This window comes from Sparus aurata, chromosome 7 (genome assembly GCF_900880675.1).
Source record: "Sparus aurata chromosome 7, fSpaAur1.1, whole genome shotgun sequence".
NCBI classification, from domain to species: domain Eukaryota; kingdom Metazoa; phylum Chordata; class Actinopteri; order Spariformes; family Sparidae; genus Sparus; species Sparus aurata.
The window spans coordinates 15,128,311-15,148,393 of record NC_044193.1 but is presented as its reverse complement, the minus strand read 5'-3'; the positions used below and the strand labels follow the sequence as shown (position 1 = coordinate 15,148,393).

General features: G+C 42.9%; 1 protein-coding gene across 2 annotated transcripts in view; it reads right to left on the bottom strand.

Annotated features, from left to right (window-relative positions):
- The window catches only part of camkvl (CaM kinase-like vesicle-associated, like), a 40,655-nt gene extending 23,916 nt beyond the window's left edge, over window positions 1-16,739 (bottom strand). The window contains exon 1 of one of the 2 annotated variants that reach the window (XM_030423308.1): window positions 16,024-16,739. The gene's annotated coding sequence lies outside the window, so the exon portion shown is untranslated. The remainder of the gene's footprint in view (window positions 1-16,023) is intronic. The other variant, XM_030423309.1, reaches the window with a different exon arrangement.
- Between the last annotated feature and the right edge of the window lie 3,344 nt (window positions 16,740-20,083).

Sequence of the window (20,083 nt, the reverse complement as noted above, 5' to 3'; positions counted from 1 at the left end):
GGGCCCTGAGAACACAGTTCCATGAGAACACAGGACCATGAGAACAAAGGATTATGAACATAGAACCAGAACCGCACATGACTATGAGAACATTGGACCTTAGGAACATAGAACCACCACAGAATAGGACTATGAGAACATAGAACCTTGAAAACATAGGACTATGAGAACATGGGACCTTGAAAACATAGGACTATTAGAACATAGGACCTTGAGAACATAGGACCTTAAGAACATAGGTCCATGCCAACACAGGGCTGTTATAACGTAGGGCCTTGAGAACATAGGTCCATGACAACATAGGGCTATAAGAACATAGGACTATGAGAACATAGCAGCTTGGAAATGCAGGACCATGGCAACATAAGTCCCTGAGAACATAGGACCTTGGTGACTAAGCATCCTGGCAGCATACGGCTTTAGGAACTTAAGGCCTTTGGGACACAGGACCCGAAAATACAAATATGCTCCCCTGTCTCATACAGGCATGCAAAAAAATATTATTATTATTGTGCTGAGGCAAACCTTTATCAATAAAAAACTTGAGCCTAAACTGCTCCACTCCCTGCAAGACAAGGAAAATATAAAAAACAAAAACCACACGAGCAGAGCTGCATAATGGTGACTCTCTTTCCTGTGTTTCATAAAACAGCAGGAAAATATCATTTGTGTCTTGGTGCTGTTCTTGTGCACCACAACCTGTTGCATAGCTTATGCAGGTGTACGCGGATGATTAATTCCAGAAAACATTTTGTCAGAGTAAATGGCCAATTTATCACATGGTAGATGTTGAAACTCAGATGCAGTATTCTGCATTATGAAATGCCTGAAACAGTCACTAATTCATCCTTGAAAACCCATTTGAAAGGAATTTTTTCTCTCCAGATTGAGTTTGAAGGCTGACAGATAATTTACTTTTTAAAGACAGTATTTCAACCTGTGACGCCTCTAACAAAAAGGAAGTTGTATTTTTTTTCTTTCTGCTTAATTTGGCAGCTCATTATAATGTTCCCAAGAGTAGCCTTTGAGTTTTGGGGGTATAACGGACGGCTCTGCCTTGTGAGCTTTTAGAGGTGGTTGTTTCTGTTTTTGTAACATCTGCAGCAATCTGAACCCCAAAGGCTTCTTCCTTACACACACAAACACACACTCACACACACCTCTGCTCAAAAAGAACAGGGAAGCATAAACATCAAAGGGCCCAAGACACAGCTCACACCATTATACACACGTACATGCTACATATAAAAATGCATGAAGTAGAACTCATAATAGATTAGCGTAGGTGCTGGAATGCCGGATGCTTCACAGTCTATGGGTGTATGCAAGAGTCTGTGTCAGGCAGAAAGAGGCATTTAGAGAGATATTCATAATACACCTTACTGTCGTTAATCATGCTGCTTCTGCACAAGCACCTCGGCACGGTGCATGTTTGTGTGTGATGAGAACAAGACTGCTCAAGCACGAGTCTTGAGATGAAAATGAGGTCATTTGGCCTCATGGGAAAGTTAGAGTGGGAGCGAGACGGTAAGTGAAAGGACAAAAAAAGATGAGAAAGACAGAAAAGAGAGAGCAGTGAGGAAGAGGAGGATTATGGAATAATTGCTGTTGGGCATGAGCCAGTTTGGGCATGTCAGCAGCGCACAGTGGAATCAAAAAAAAAAAAAAAAAAAAGGGCAACCCACCAACATACACAATCAGACACACAGGTCAGAGGATTATACTTTTTTTTAGCAACTGTTTAGCTGCTTTCTGTCAAGGATGTCCAATTTCTCAACCATTTATCCAGAGAGCCCTGCAGGTCAAATTCCATCTGACGTGAAAAGTAACACAACATGAGTGGAAGTTTAACATCGCTCTGAAGTGCTCATTTGCAACATGGCATTACAGTGTTTTAAAAAAACATACTGTATTAAAACAGCTTATATACAATACAGACAACTATGAACATCATCTTTGCTTTTATTTTGGCACTTCAGAGGGAAGACAAAAAAATTAAGGCACATGTTTAAAGGACTTTTACTCTCAAGTGACGGCTGTGAATCACAAACGCAAACGCTGCCACAATGGTCGGCCTCTCTCTCTCTCAATATTACATGCAATTCTGCAGTATGTGTTAACCCAAGTATATACTGCATCCACATTTGTTTTTTCAATTTTTTCTTGTGGGTCTGGTTCCATCTCATTCTGAACAATTCTGCAGACTTTGTGTCCGTAGATTTATGTTACATCAGAGTTCAAATCCATCCTAAATTCTCACTGTTAACGCAGATCATTTAGTCAAGATGTGGAGATATTGCAGCTATTAAACTAAAATGTATTCATGCTGCTCGGTTTGTAGTCCGCTTCTCTTATTAGTCTTGAGGAAAGAAAAAAAAACAAACAGTCGCTGACAGTATAATTTCGCAGTCCCTATTCAGTCTTACGTGCTCGAGAGGTGCACAGTGAGTGTAGACTCTGGTGTAATTAGCCCGGGGCTCCTGTAGGCGTCTGTACACTCTTGGCTGTTGTGTGGCATCTAACTATGTATGAAATATTAAGCAGTTCCTCTAATCGGACTTCTTTTCAAATGTCCCGAACTGCTTTGTACGATTGTCTTGTCATCACAATCAGAGGAAGATGATGAATGGGTATGAGAAGAAGGGAAATGATAGACCTGTCATTTTGGTGAGAATCACACCTGTCTTCTGTATGAGATGCCTCTAAATGCTTTTGGGGAATTTGGAGGAGTGATTGTGTTCTGTGGCTGGATCAGAGCCTTGGAGGCATCGCAAAACACACAGGTAGTAAGCAAGCTTTGACTAACAATGGTGACAAAATGAAGAATCTAATTTTCGAGACGAAAAAGCAGATTATTAAAACTCTCGGGGATGAATCAACAGAACACACATATACACACTCTGTCTAAGGCTGACTTATCCTGCACACCACATAAATAATTCATAGATGAGTAAAATTCCTATATGCAATCTTCCTCGATGCTCTGACTCATTTAACATTAGTAGTGCACTCATACGAAAAGTTACCTCGGCTAAGGAAATTGCTCAAGAGAAACGTTTGCTGCACTTTCTGTGAGGCTAATCCTGTAAAAAAGCTACTTTAACAGTGTACAACAACAGCCGTAGGACCTTAAGATCAACCTCAACCACCAGTGAAGTTAACCACAACACAGATGATTTACAGCAAAGCGTCTGAACTGCCCCAACAACCAATCACTGTAAGCGCGGATGATACACCAACGCTTCCCACAAAGTTTTGTGGTAAACAGATGTATTAAGTTTTGGTTATAAATAATCAATGAACAAGGCAGGAAGATAGCAAAGGCCCAGGCCAATAAGACAATGTATTGATTCTCAAGCATTAAATCCTTTTAAGGCCAATATATATTTCAAATGCATTCCTGTAAAAATAAGCGAGGATGTACGGAAGTAACTGTAGGAGACATGTTAAAAATGAGGGAGGAAGAAATAAGGGGTTTGGTTTAGGTTGAGAGCAAGTGAGAAGAAGGGAGCTAAGTGAAGAGGACGAAGAGTGAGCCTTGGTGCTAAACAAAGAGGAACGTTAAGGGAAGAAAATAAGATGAAGATAAAGATAACAAGAAAAGAGAAAGAATGAAGGAGGAAGACAAAGCATGGAAGATGACAGATGTGAAGAGTGTGAGGGAACGAAAGTGAGAACACTTCCGTGAGAAAGTCGGCACTGTGTGTGTGTGTGTGTGTGTGTGTGTGTACTAGGAGGGTGAAAAAAAAGTGCTTTTGTGAAATATTCAGTGTGATAGAAGACTTATAGAAGCAAAATCCCTTCCCTGGAGAGAAAGAAGAGAGGAAGAGAGGGAGGAGGAGCAGAAGAGAGGAGGAGGAGAAAGGAGTAGTGATTGAAGTTTTTTGGATAAGAGTCATAAGGCTAGAGACCATTTCAACAGAGAGGTCTCTGCTGTGAAGCTTTGTGTAGGACTGTCAGGGCCCTCTCTATTTTTAAAGAGTGTGTGGGTATACCGCTCACACCTTATAGCATCCAGTATACCTGTGGAGCCTGCTGGAGGTGAGCTTATGTAGAGCCTTCCACTGGGTTACCATTTTAGTAGCAAAGAGAGCAGCCTCTCGATATCAAATAATAATACGATGAATTCCTGGTCCCGAATTGGAAATAGTTTTTTCCAGATTTGTTTTTTTTTACTGCTTCTATGTCCTCACCTTAGAAAATGCAAACTTGGACAACTCATTCTGCTCACTCACGCTCAATATGTTCAAGTACTTTCTGTCAACTGTGACATTGTTATACTGCACCAGAGTCCCAGGTTGCTGGAGGGTGTGCAGGAAAGTGATGTCAGAGACAAAAAAAAAAACAGAATTCTGATTGCAGTTTTGGAAAAATACAGGAAAAAAACTCAGCAGGTCCTGTCTTGTGTGATTCAAATCAGCTTTGATTTTTTTTAGCACAGCTAGCAGTCCAGTAACAGGAATATCAATGTTGGTCAGTTTGTCAGCCAATTTTTTTTTCACAGACTGAAATATGTAAGCCACCACTGGATGTGTTGGACAGATATTCAAGGTTCTCCTACTGCCCTACTGACTTTGGTAATCTCACGACTTTTCCTCTCCTTGAGGATGCTCATTTGCAGTTAGGAGTGAAATGTCTGAAATGTATTCTGTCACACAAATGTTTCCAATGCTCTGAGACAGAATTTTACTGTCTTTGAAAAATTATAATGGAGGCAGTTATTGTTTCTCATACAGAGTGATCCACCATAAACAAGCGTCTCACAGGCATCAGAGGAACTGTTTTTTTATGGTGGCTCCAAGATTCAGCCTTACGGAGGGAAACATGGGTCCTTTTTGTCCTCAAACTGGGCCACCAGACCTCCTGGCCCTATATGACATGGTCTTATTGCATTTACTCTACAATCATGGCCAAACATGACACATTCATATACACAGCGGCTTACACAAAAACACACACGAATAGGCTCTATAAATACAGTGTGGAGGTAATGTTCATCGTGTAAAGTAGGCGGATTAACTGGAACCAGGTCAGAGCAAAGGCAGAGCATGCTCTAGCTTTTCTCCTATTTAGCAGCTTTTCTCGCCATTTTTTCTTGCTGTTGCTTCTCTAGCTTGCTTTCTTTTTTTTTTTTTGATGAGGTAGACTGGAATGGTTGTCTCCCTCAACCCCACACTATCCTGCTCCCCTCACTGACACTCGTTTCCCCCGCTTCGGAGTACCACATTCCTTTCGGAAGCAAGCACAGAGACCGCCTGTCTCTATTTCTGATGGTTTTTGAATTTTTTTCTGAGCGGATTATCCATCCAGCATGCTGATATATATTCAATTACCCATGTATTAGTGTGTAGGCATGTGTATATATCAGTTACAATTTTTCTTTACTGTACTGAACATTTGGAGGTTAGAGGACAAATTGCTGAAGGTCCACGTTGCCAATTTGTCATCAATGAAACTTTAAACTGACGAGTTTTGTGCGTCACTATGCACCAGATGGTGCTTCTATTTCAGTCCTTTTGTAAAAGAGAGGAGATTTCCAGAAAAGACCGGTTTGTTGTCTCCAAAGCATTTTCAGATCCTACCTGGGATGCCCAGGCTGTACTGTGTGTGCGAGCAACTGGCTTAAAGCGAGGGAATGAGTGGTGGACTGAGTGGAAGACACTGAGACTGAGCACTTCCATTAGTGTCAATACCTTTTCAATATCTGGCTGCCCTTACTGTAAACATCCAGATGCATTTCTACGATCAATGAGACAGAGGAGGGGAAAGCAGAGGGTAGTGGAAGAAAAGGCAGTAGCCAAAGGGTGAGGAAATAGAGTAGACGTAGCTGGATCAGAGGAGGGCGAAGAGGTGACGCTTGATTTTCATTCCACAAGTCAGAGAGAGAAAAGAATGCACCTCAGTGAGGGAATCTGCCTTTGTTTCTAACCACCTCTGTATTAAACTCATCCATCCTAAGAGAGAGAAACACACGGATCGGAGGGAGGGAGGGAGGAAGATGAGAGGGAGACGGAGAGACGGAGAGAATCTGTGTCTGCTGAGCAGTCATCTCTCACCTGTAGCTAGCAGAGATCTTGGCTTGCATAATGCAATGTGAGGATAAAGCCTCCTTTATGACCAGCTGAGCCAATAAATCCGGATCAGTCCTGACCTCTTTCCATTTACCGTCCTATCTCCTCGTCTCCGTTGTTGTCTTTTCTTCAGAGTGGGCAAAGAGTTTCAGCTGCTGAAACTCTTCCCGATTCCTATTTCTGTCTTTTATTCTTCTTGTAGCAGCATTGCAGAACGAAAGACTATATTCATCCCGAGGTGAAGCCACACTTGCTTTCTCGCCTGTACAATGAAAAGCGCATTGCAAACTTATTGTCCCAGTATGTTTAATCGCTTTTATCTACCCTCCTATACATTAATCGTCCCCTCCGGTGCAAAGTCTCGACCATAATCGCTTTCAATTAAAAAGTGAGGTGCTGGGCTGTACTTAGCTTGCCTTAGCTATATCGTCATTCGGGGGGAACGGCTACCAGAAGCTGAGGGGTAGTAGACTTGGCAGTCCGCGTTATGATTGGATGGGGAGCCACAGTTGAAGGACTGATAAAGCAGTGGCTTGTTGGATCCATCTTTACAACAGCTTGGGGTGTTACGTAAGGGGTGATGTAGCTGGGGCTGTTGGAGGAAGAACACATCATAAATCCTAATGACAAATATAACGAGCAAGCAATAAGTGACTGCTACTTATAACGACAGCCTGGACACTTGAGTTATAATTACTTTTGTCCAATTTTGTTTTTAGCGCCATCGACATAAAAGTGAGCACGGTTCAACTCAGTTGTGCGTATAGTATTTCTGGGGTTCCATTTGTACCTTTTATGTCATTCTCTGATCTGTGTCCCAGCTATGCTGGCCCAGATACTAGCCCAGTTTCGACACTTTGTTGCTGAACTCAAAGAAACGGTGAGCCAGCACAGCCAGGGGCTCCAAATTTAGCTCTGTTCAGTCTGGACCAGCATGAGGAAAAACCCCAATTAACAGGTGAGTGGAGTCAGATAGTGTGAACCTGGGCCAGGTGGAGTATGTCAGTGTATGCTTCTTGGCCTCCTAGGGGGGTAAGTCAGGACAGCTTCACTGTCTCCTCTCTCTGTTCCTCATTCCTCTCTCACAAAAAGCCACCGCAGTCCTTCACACACACACACACACACACAACAGTCTAACGACAGACATAAATAAGAAGAGGTGGAGGAAAGATGACGAGACACAGGCACAGGGAAGTGAGGGATGGCCTGAGAGGAAAAAGGAAAGGTGAGATGAGGCATTAAGAAAAGCGGAAATGGGGAAAAAAGAGGGGAGGAAGAGGAGATGTAAAAATGACGGATGAGGACTTATAGACAGAGCGGACATCATACACAGACTCTGGTAATGAATGCAACTTTAATGAACTACTCTTTCTGTCTCTCCATCTCCATTGCTCTTTCCCCTCTAATCTATCTTTTCTTTCTATCTCCTCCTTGTCTCCCTGTCACTTACAATGTCCCTTCCTCTCCCTCTTTCCTGTCACTACAGAGCCATGAGGATAGGATAAGTCATTAGTAATTCATTGTTTTTTCCCCCTACATGTGTATATAATGCTGGTTAATTTACAATCCTACGTCAAAGCGCAGAAAAACACATCTTGAATCAGTATGTTTCGCTCTGAACTGCTGGCTGTGGAAGACTAGCTTGTCTCATTTTTCTTTTTCAAACTCTTCTACTCTGGAGGTTTTAAAGCAGAAGTCAGACACTATTGAGTAAAGGTCAGCAATCAATGTCTATTTCTTGTGCGGCTGTCAAGGTAATTTCAAACAAACTTCTGAAACACAGAATAGAAATGAGATTTGTTGCCATCACCTGGGGTAAAATGAATAGACTCCATGAATGTAAAATTAGGCTACATATGCCTGAACACAGATCCACGTCAAAAAATTGGGAATTTTTTCTCTCTGTCATTTATTTTGTGTGATTACAACCTTTCAAGGGCGGAGAAGGCAACACTGTGAGGATATCATTGACATTTGCTTTTTTCTGTTCACCTTCTTGAAACATACATTGCATACAAATTATTGAAAACCAAGCTCTTTACTTAGAGGGGAGAGGGCTATATTCTTTAAACGAGGGCCTTGTATTAACATGTTTTGGTGTTTAAATGATTCATACTTGCCAAAAGTTTTTGAATGGCCTGGCAGATTGCCTCAGCTGGCAGCTGCTACGCGTCTGCAAGGTAAACCTTTGGGGCAACTCTGAGGCTACGTCCAATAAAAGTGCGTGTTTTTGCCACTGACAGACTGAGTCCAGAATAACATTACGGAAACGATAAGATCCTTTTTGTAACCAGAAACACAAGTCTTGTGTAAGGAGAAATCTTGCACTGAAACGTGCGAGAAGTTGTTACAGTTGTTACCTCATCTAGCCATGACTTGTGAAAATGTGCCTGGCAGTTCTTTAGATAAACTACAAACTCCTCTCACCAACTCTTTGCAACTGCATTTGCCTACAACAACTCACCTTTGCGAGACTTCAGAACGAATTGGAATCGTCTCTGTAACGTCAGAATCACAGCCTCAGCCTTCAAATTGACATAAACGAGCACTTTCCGTGGACATTACTTTAATAGTTGAAATTGACCCAAAGGATTACGTTGCAGCCATGTCGTGGCTGCCAGCTGAAGTCATCTACTGGACCAATTCCAAAACATTTGGTGAGTGTGAATCATTCGCCGACCAAAAACATGTACATTTATAAATGTGGGGCCCAGGATTTAAAATACCAGAATTTTCCTTTAATAGCAGAGAGAGCTTTGAATCTCTAACTCAACACAGCTCACTTTACATTATAATAAACTATGGCTGCATTACAAGACCATACTCATGTGTATGCAATGCTTTGCAAATCTCATTTCAGCCCGGCCCAATGCTGATCTGTTTTTTCATGAGGATTTTGCGGGTTTAATTCCTCCCCGGCTGTGTTGTGTTGCTACATGTGAGTAGAGTTTGATTCATTGTTTTAATCAGAGCTTGTAGTTGTGTGGTTTCTCTACAGTTTGGCTCTGATATTTATTGTCCCACCGCAATAGTACAAGTAAAATCAAAAACACATTTGTGAGTGTGCGAGGGAGAGCTGCTGATGTCTCTGTGTGTTGGTGCACGCATGCTGAAATTCTTTCATTACCTCTGCCAGTGAAGTTGGTCGATGCCTGTGCTCTCCCATCTTTGTTTCTCTGTCTGCGAAACATTTCAACAAGTTACCAGAGAATTTGGCTAAAATTTGGAGAACAGAACCCTGGCCCGGGATCAGTTGATACGATTTTGGCAGTGACCTTAACGTGGGATTCCTGCCACTGTGAATGTTTTGTTGATTTTGAAGCATTGACTGAAATAGGCCTACTGTTTTATGCAAGCCATGGAAAATCCAACAGGCAGAAAGAACTACAAATGTAAAATATAACACTGTATCGCCTCCAATTACAATACATTTAAACAACGGCTACAATTTCGTGTTGCTATACAAATATAAGCAACTAGCTACAATGTCAGTTCTGATAATTACCTACTTACATTTGAGCCAACAATTAATTACTTACTGTTAAATTAAACAATGCAGCAACAGCCACCAAAACACATTCCTCATTGTTATTTGTTAGCTGGTTCATTACATTTTTCTTCTGGTTAACCAGCGAGTGCTAACTACTAAAAGCTCTGTAGGTTAGGCTACAACTGTTAGCTTCCATTTGCTAAACCCCAGAATCTTTTTCCTAGCAGTGTTGATGAAAGCAATAGCAATGCTGTCTCCTCAAAGATAATGCAGCTATATGAAGTAGAGTATGTCCTCCGACCTGCTGTGGCTGCCAATGATAACAACCATGTCTGTTCTGATAATTAGCCTACACATAGTGTTAGCTGGTTAGCTGCTTGCCACTTGGGCAAGTGCTACAATCTATTTCTCATTGTTGGATTAGGGAATGTTACAATAGCGACCAAAACACTTACCCAGTAGTCCACTGCCTATTGTTTTGATTTGTTTGTTCAATCATCATTTCTTTCACTTAATAATCCATTAATCTCACTACAGCCAGTGAGTGCTAATGTGCCACTAACTTCGCACTGTCAACTGTTAGCTTCCACTGGCTAAGTCACAATATCTCTTGCTAGCAGTGTAGGTGAACGGATTGAATAACTCGCATTTGTACAAAATAGCTCTGTCCAAGCACTTTTATTTTCAGATTTCTTTGTGTGAGAGCGCCTAGCACAGGCCATACATTTAAATTTTCTATTTGACAAAGGTTGCAAAAATATTTCTATCAAATCATAGTTCTTAGGAATAATAAAATTGGAATCAGCTATAATTATGCCTCTACTGCTCATACGCGTTTTCATTTGCTTATATCTGACATCATGGAAAAAAATTCTATGATACAAAGAAAGTATGGGCAACTAAATGTTTTTTGCTCAGTGCATTGCAAAAATATATATCACAGAGGGGAATAGCCACATGAACGTTTGAATGATAGACATGCTGCCTTTAGCTTTCACTCTTTTACTCAAGCCATGTGCGACCTGAGTTGCTTGTACTATAAATAAAAATGAATTAATTGAGTGTGTATAATGTATACAAAATGTAACGCTTTCTTCGCACCTACATAACCCACAATGCAACTTCGTCATCGCTCAAGGCAGTTTACCAGATTACATGCAGCTTCCTGTGGAGCTGCGAGAGGCTTTAAACGACTTTTACACATATTCAGTAGTACCCTCCCAGGTAAGGCCAGTAGACATACCTTAATGTGTAAAATTGGTGGTGTTGCGCTTTAATGAGGCCTATGTTTGAAAATGGTGCTGGCTCGCCTACCACTCGATCTTAGAGTCGCACTGTCCCGACACCACATTTTTTATAAAAATGTGGAAAATCTTCTTGCATGAGGCTCGTTGTTCATATCAATATTATACACCGTATCCAGTAAGTGTAACAGATAGATGGATGGATGTATACAGAAAGCTCATTGGGGGTTCAGGTGGGGACAGAGGGCTCAGCTGCAGGAGGCAGCGAGCAGATGAGATGTGAGAGCAAGGAGGCAGAAGATGAGCAAGGAGGGCAGGACATGAGGAACCTCTGGCACCAAACTCAGTTAAGAGAGAAAAAAACCAAACATATGCTGTGTGTGCAGTTCATCCTGAAGCTCATCCTTATGTAACATAGGTGGCATGTGTGTGGAAATAAGCACGGCTGGCTACACTAACCTCTACTTTTCCTAACCTGGCCAATGCTGCCAAATCATTGTAAACAACAGCATTTTCTCCAAGCCCCTGGGACACGTGAGGATCATTATAGGCCACCGAATGTGATGGCAGGGAGCGATCGCTGTGCCACATTACACGGAGGGTTCAAAAAGTCACGTTGATGGATTGATGCACCTCTTCATCTCCCAAAACCATCATCCGTAACTGCTCTTGGTTGCCGTGATGGAGGAGATCTCTGTGAGTTGTAGACATGGTGGTGCAGATTGAAGCAACGACTCTGTTTCCTGTGCCTCAGCAGCAGAATCTCAGTGGGAAACAGTCAGATTACTCTACACGAGAATCCGAGGGGGTTTACCACATCCACTGTTATCAGCCATTATGATATACCATTACAATATAATGGGATATTGATGCCCGCATTGCAGCAGCATCCACACGAACATAAATCTAAATCTCATCCGCTGTGCCAGGACTGGATCTGATGTGCTCTCTCTCTCTCTCCAGCGTCAACCCATCTGTAATTGTCAATCAATAAGAAATATTGAAGATTTTTATATCTCTAATTTTCCTAGATTTTTTTTTTTTTGTTTAAAATAGTACATTTTCTTCAACCTCCCAGTTCATTCTGCAGTGAGTCAACTCTGAGAATGATGTGGGCTGATCGATACCGCCAATGTAACTGTAAACACGAGGATCACTCGTCCCTGCCATCCTCAGCCATTCTTCCGGTTGTCCATTATAAAGGCATTACTCGAAATCTATTTGTATTGTGCAGGTGTTGTAATAACTACATTCATCGCCCTTGATGGACTGTTTACTAATCAATAGAAGTGACGGTGAGCGGCTGCTGTACGCAATCAAAGCTCACTCTTCCATTTGATTGAGTTCAAAACATGGAAATGTGAACACAGAAAAACAGGCACTTGGAGATCTTTGATTACACAGTGTGACCATAATACCCTATCAGCATTTTCCCTTTTTTTTTTTTTACTGAATAAAACGCCTGCTGGTAAATTAAAACTATGCAAAACTGAGACGCGAGTCAGCAGAATAACCAGCGACTGATGCCCGGCTTGTTCAACAGCACAATAATCAGACACTAGAGAGTGAATACCTTCTTCAAAGCTTCATCTCCTCTTAATTTGTTATTCTAATGTTAAAAATGTTGGGGAATGCCTTTTATCTGCACTCAATCAACTGAAAATAGACGTGATTATGGAAATCCATGTGTTCATGTGTGTATTTGCATGAGGGGACTAGGGGAACACGTCCCCACAGTCATCCATCATGACCGGTCAATGTGTGTCATCACGGGTTCAAGCTTGTACTTTCATGCATTTGATTACATTCAGATGGGTGGATGCAGCATTTTTTGTATGAAGCGTTTGTCTAATAAGAAACAAAGGGGGCCAAAGCACCAAGATACTGCATTACTCAAACAACACTCTTGTCAATAGTGTTGGCAGCATGTCACAGGCAAGAACACTTTCTGCAGAACTTGGCAATAAGTCATCATCCATACCGCTTGGGCAGGCTTGGGGACTTGAAGGTCGCCGGTTCAAGTCCCACCCGGACCAAAAAAAAGAATGATGTGGACTGGCAGTTGGAGAGTGCTGTTCACATCCTGGGCATTGCCGAGGTGCCCTTGAGCAAGGCACCGACCCCAACACTGCTCATTGGGCGCCGTGGCATGTGTGGCTGCCCCTTCGCTCATCTCCTCTACACTGCATGTGTGTGTTTGTGTGTGCGCACCTGTGTGTAATGTGAGTGGAAAAAAGAATTTCCCAATTTGGGATTAAAATAGTATATAAAATAAATAAATAAATAAATAAAAAAATAGCAGTTGTCCTGAGGTTTGTTTCACTCTTTGACTTAAATTGCTTCCTGATGATCCTGATAACAGCTACCATGAAGCTGGTTTGCCTGTCTCTGTTAACGCTTGTGGCTTCCGGTCGCAAGCAGACAAGGCGGGTGAATTACTGAAGAATTGAAATTCAACAGAGTGAAAGGTCAACAATTCAATCATGAGCCTATCCTCCATGTGGGTTAAAAAAACCCCCAAAAAACGAGCAGGTCTTTATGACCCATATTTATGTTTGTTGTTTGGTGGCAGTCTCTAGTGGCTGTAGTAGGTACTGCAGCTGTACAGGAGGAAGTCACAAGAAACAGTATAAATGGTGAACATTTTCCAAAATACAATGTGCGGATGGGTCAAACAAGAACAGGACTTGAACTCAGGAGGCTGCAGTTCATGCCCAATGCGAGGGACTATTTTGCCTCACTAACGTAGTCAAGTAATGCCACATACGCAACAGAACGTCAGTTAATGAGGTATAGATACATTTGTTATGGAAGTAGAAGTAGTAAGTTACAGAAGTAACCCAGTGATTTTCGCCCCAACCATTATGTTTTTTTCATAACCTAACCAAGCAGTTTTCTTCCCAAAAACTAACCAAACTGCGATTTTAAGAAGAAGTTCCGTTAGCGTACGTGTGTCAATGTCATGATGCAACAGCTGAAGATTGACCTTTTCAGTTGTTTAGGTATGAAGATGTGTTGATGATAAGGACATAACTAGACAGCCCAGGTCAGCTTGTGAGTGTGATGGTTCTATCCATCTATCTGTCCATTAATAATCTGCCGAAATACTTCATCCTCCAAATGTTTGTCATTACTGAGTGCACATAAAAGGTCAGTCCACTGAAAATCTCCAAAAATGAATCTTGGACTTTTGAAAGGCAGCAGGCTTAACAGTGCAGATGAAGGTCATAGCCTGAGCTGGATCTTCTGTTCTCAATTTTTTTGGGAAAAAAAAGCACACTGGCGACTACAAAAACATAAAGTACACACTCTCTCACACACACATACACACCTGAAAACACACTCACGCAGTGTATTGTTGAGACCAGCTTTGTTTGACTATGTGCGTGTTGTGTTAGCTCGTCGGCTATCTGACTTGTTCAGTGACATCCCAGGAAAGCAGATGTGTTTTGGCCGTGAACAGTACAGTACACAATGAAAAAGGCACACAGATGATTTGAAAGCCTTTTGTCCTTTAGGCTGCAGCGTTTCCACAAACTCTAAATGAGGTCTCAAGAGATGAGTTCAAACATAAAATACTGCAGCTTACAGGTTGACTTAAAGGACAGTGGCTACTATGAAGAACGAGGGGAGAGAGACCCGTAGATAGATAGATAGATAGATAGATAGATAGATAGATAGAAGGTTAAAACCATCATGTGACATGTGCAGTGCAGCTCACAGCTCTGCAGACAGGTGTGAACTGCGAGAGACGAGCCACCTGAAATGTTGCCTGATAGAAGGTTCTTCGCACCCTGTTACGTAAAAGCAGAGTGAGCTTTTCTTCACCATCCAAAGGCTAAAAGCAACTGTGCCGGGGAACACACGGCGGCTCTCGCAAGTCAAACCACAGACGTATCTGTGAGCAAACCACACATATTTTTTTTCTTCACTTTGTCTCCCTTCTGCCCCCCTTTTGTCATCCCCAGCCTCTTTTCCTCTGCCACTTTGTTCGCTTTCTTGGTTCAGCAGCCTCCTTTAGTCCCTCTCTGGGGTGCAGTAGTGTAGTAGCCTACACTAGATTTCCTGTGATGTTTCTCTCCTCTCTTTTGCTCTCCTCGTTTATCAGATTGCACAAGCTCATGTAAAGCAAGTTAATGAGGCCAGTAGGGGGTGGACTTTGCTTTCATTGCAAAAATGAAATACTATGTTCTCTCTGTTGTGGCTTTTAATAAACACTTAATCAATTTTGATATGTTTATACGAAATTATTCATGTGGCTCTGCTGCCACAGTTCCACTGCTCTGAACTCTGAGTATTAACAGCGAGGCAGCTCGCCGTCGGTTTATTTCCAAATGCCAACTTGAAACCTAATAGCACCAGCCTTTATTCAGCACAAGCCTGCAGTCAATCTGCTGACCCAGTATGGAGAAAGTGAAGTGGCTGGTGCTTCTGGACTGTTTAATGCATAATTAACAAGTGAATAAAAAAAAAAATTATTAAAAAAAACAAACAAAAAAAACGCTGGATGCAGATTCACAGAAAGCAGGCAGTGAAGGAGGAAGGTGTGAGGAGGACTGAAGAGGACTATTTTTTCCTTCCAGGCTATCACAGAAACAGCCCTACCTCTGCTGGAGGAACTTCTCAGTGGCACAAAACGAGCTCCCTTAGTGGAGCCACTATAACGTTAAAACCATCATAGAAATCATCATGAAAGCATCCTTTTTCCCCCCTTTCCTTTTACTGCAATGCTGCGCAGAAAGCCTGAACATTACACCCATATCAGAGAGACAGTTCATGTCCAGGCTACAGTCAGGATAGAAACACCACCCAAGTACAATAAGTTCGTCGCAATCGCTCCAGTGATGGCGACGGTCGATTTTTTTTTCTTTAGGGGTAAATTCAACAAGTCGGTTGTTGCATAAACTACATGTAGTCGAACTTTTTTGTTTTTATTTTTGGCACGACGAGCAGCCGGTCGCTTCTCATCTCCCCGTGTGCCAGTTTCTCCTCTGCAGCTGTTTTACGCGCGGTGGCCGCACAGCGCGCATCACCACCGCCACCATCATCATCATCATCATCACCATCATCATGAGGAGCAGAAGAAGCAGCGCGGCAGAAAACGTCCCTGTCTTTTTCTTTTCATTTAAAAAAAGGGGGGAATAAATAAATAAAAATCTCGTTAAGTTGTTAACGCGAATACAATTCAGGCACGCTCTGAGTGTTTTAACAGCCTTACCTTGACTTGTCGCGGCTTGGAGAAGTAGTGTGGGCGCGTGTGTGTGTGCTGTGCAGCACCCACCCCCCCTTTATCCAAAATGGAAACTCTTTGGTCCTACTTGGGCAGCCGGACTCGAGATGAGAAAGAAAGAAAAAAAACAACAGCAACAAGAGGAAAAAAAAAAAACAACAACAACAAAATGATACAAAAACACAGCGGTGATGAGGCTTCTTTGTTCAGAGCGTCAGAGAGGTGAACCAGCCGCAGCTCCAGCTCTGGCACGACTGTCTGTTCTTCGGTGAGAATTAGTTTGCTTGTTTCTGACTGCCGCCCTCCCTCCCACTCACTCTCACTCACTCACTGTCTCCCACCCATGAGAAATAAATAATCTTTCATCTCTCTCTCTCTCTCTTTCTCTCTGAGTCTCTCTCTCTCTCTCTCTTTCTCTCTGTCTCTCTCTGTCTCTCTCTTTCTCTGTGCCTAGCAGGTGGGCATCTTTGAATAATGTGAGATCATTATTAAAGGCTGCTGGAGGCCCAAATGTGTGTCCTCCACACCCTCCTCCAAAAAAGCCTGCATGTTGTTTTTTTTTACGGTGATAAATAAAAGCAAAAAAAAAAAAAAAAAAATGCCTGTCTGTGCGCCTGACAGAAAAAGAGTTGCTCCGGCTGTCCGGTGTGTGTGCAGGCTACAGCGGATTGGGAGTGGCCGGGATTAAACCGTGGGATTATACCTCAACATTCATCATTTCATCTCACACACACTGGAGGCACGCTGGTGGACAATGACATCAGCCTTTGGCAAGACACAGACAAACAGACAGATTCATGTGGGTAGGGAGGGATGGAGAGAGAGAGAGAGAGAGAGAGAGGGAAGAGGAGAGGAGGAGAAATGAGAAAACCACGGAGAGAGAGAGGAGACCTTTCACCTCTCGGATTGATCCACGTTAATCTAACGCTTCATGCAAAAGCCGTCAGACTACTGTAGCCGGGCGAGCAGGACAGAGTCAAAACATTCCCCTGGGTGAGTGTGTGTGTGTTTGTTTAAGTGCAACGTGTGTGTTGCAGTGGATCCACACATACAGCCAAGTCGGTGTGTGTGTGCCTGCATACTGACAGATGGCTACTGTAATGACGCAGGAACTAACTACTGGGTTTCTACGCGTCTGTGAGGTTGCATGCCCGTGCACATGGTTGTTAGTGGTTCATGTGTGTGTGTGTGTGTGTGTGAGAGAGTGTGTTTGGAGAGAGAGAGAGAGAGGGAGAGAGAGATGGTTTTGATACAGAAGCAACAGATATCTCTGTCCTGCTCTAAACTCTTATCTATCAAATCTCACACGCACACGCACACACACACACGCACACACAGGCGCGCACACACACACACACACACACACACACACACATACTTACTCACAAACACACACACACACACGCTGTGTGGCATTATGGTTTTTCCTATTCGTCCAGTTGCATACAGTCTGTTCCCTCAGACAATCACAAGAGACCTTGAGTCTGCTGCTGCTTCCATTTGCTGAAAATACATTCGTACAAACCTGTGTGTGTGTATGTGTGTGTGTGGAAACACCAACAATAAAGTCTCATCAGTGAATATTTCTGCTGGTTTCCGCACTGGCTTCATTGTGTATGTGCAGGCAAATTCAGGTAAATCACGGTTCAGAGTGTTGATCCGTCATTTATCGTGCAGCTTAAGGCAAATACAGCCTCAAAAAATTACCATTAAGTGGGATCAACGATGACAGTCTGAATAAAACAAGACAGGGCTGTTGAGTGTGAAGTGTGTCTGTCCTTGTGTCCTTCTCCTGGGTATTTGACTGGTTGGAGGGAGTATTCAGATCTTTCTACTCATACCACAATGGAAAAAAAAGTCAACTGGATGTCGTGATGCACAAATTTATATTACTTTTGATGATTTTGGACAGTCAAAATTCTACAGTAGGCCATGACGCGTTATTGGTAAAACGCCCCCTTGGGGAAATTAACAATTGAAAGACATCCAACACAAGACAAGGAGCCCCGGCTGGACTTTGTGAGTTTGGAATCCACTAATCTGTGGAGGGTGAGCTTGGCCAAAAGTGAAAATTCAGTCATCAGCCACTTGCCAACTTGGCTTACGTTGGACGAGCTGTATGATGGCATTTTGTGTTTTGTTTGTTTTTAAATGATTTAAAGCAGGATAATGCAGTGACAGAATCTAGAATCAAAGGTGATTACACCTAAATTTGCAGAGTAAAAGGTAACTATAGCTTTCTGATAAATGTAATAAAAAGTTTAGGCATGAGGTGTCCGATTACGGTTATGGTTTGAGTACGATAGAAGGGAGGGTTGTTACTTTGCCATCCTGGAAAGAAAAGTATTGCACACATCACATGCTGCATCATCTTGAGAATGAAAATCCTGCTTTAAAATGGACCAAGAACCACCGAAACTTGCATGTGTCACTCTGGTTGGAGGTCTACAGGGTGATTTTGGTGTGCACCTGTTGATGACATAAAATGAAATGAATACAGTTCATCAGATGAACTGAGAGGGACCATACTAACAAGCATTTTGAGAATGTCTCTAGCAGTGCCAGGCGAAAAATGTACAGTCGATTGCTACTTTCTGGCATATTAAACATCAGAGGACACGCATGGTCATCACGCAGTGGATGGCTGATATCAAGTCACAACAATCTGGTAGGATGTCGGTGCTGGGTGTTTGTGGCCGAGAGAGCATCATCAGATGGATCTCTAACTGGCAGGTGCAGAGGTGTGAGATGACCACTGTATTTCATTCTGAATCATCGTCATGAGTCACTGTAGTTGCAACAGTAAGTGCTGACCCTCACCTCCATGGGGGCTTCAAAGCCAAGCTCGAAAAAAAACAACCACTCGCCGTCGAAGTCCATTCTTCACTGCTGGGCAAAGACTGTTTTCCAGCGAGGCGGAGAGAAGAGGTCAACTAAGTTGTGCCATTAAAGCACAACAGGCAGCGCGGCGAAATGCAGTGCGGCTCGGTGGACTCGGAGCAAACATCCCTGTGCCAAATGTGCCATTCGGAGCCGGCAGGCTTCAAGGCCACCAGCCATCTAGAAGGAAGGGCTCAGAGCACTGGCTCTCCATCACTCGCTTCGTCACATTCTGCTTCCCCTTTCTCTCTCTCTGTCGCCTCACACTGTTTCATCCCCATTCCTTTGCTTCCTCTGCTCTCCCTTTCTAGACTGGCACTTAACTCAGAGATTGTGTGTGTGTGCGTGCGTGTGTGCTTGTGAGTGTGTTTGTGTTTGCGAGTTTAGATACTTATCAGCTATTATAAACCCCGCAGGCTTGAATAGGGGTTGAGAAAATGACATATTTTTTAATAATTACCATTCTGACTCGAGCACACTTCTTTGTGCGTGCGCACGTGTCTTTATGAGCTGTTGTGGCGCCCACTTGGTTGTCTTAACTCTCTGATTTAAATGCTTCTAATTGTTGTGCATACATAGAGAAATGGTTTAGTACACGGATTTACATGCAAATTTTCCCCTCAGAGGCTTAATTTAGAATCAAATCCCTAACAGCCTGCAATCTAGCCTTGTGGCGTATATTTTAAATTTGGCATCAAGTAATATAATGCTATTAGGGCTGTGACCATCTACTGCTTGCACCCCCTTGCCACGTTGTTGCTCAGGCGTGTGCGTGAGTCCATGTGCACACACACACACACACACACACACACACACACACACACACACACACACACACTCACTCACCATGTGTTTTGCTGGATTGTCTCCCACTTCCTTTTGTCGGAAGCTTACCCTCCCTTTCTCCCTCTGCCATCCTGCTCGCCCCCCTGTCCTCTCATCCCGCCTGCCCTCTCCTTCTTCTTCCCATCACTCATCTCCAGCATCCCTCCCTCCCTTCCTCGCTCGCTCACTCACTCACTCACTCACTCACTCACTCACTCACTCCTGTATTTCCTCTTCCCTTCTGCCACCTCTTCCTCCTCTTTTTCCTAACATTTTCCTCTCTATTAATGTGTCGTATTTCTGCATCTTCTTCCCTTTTTTGTCGCTCCACCCTTCTTTGGGC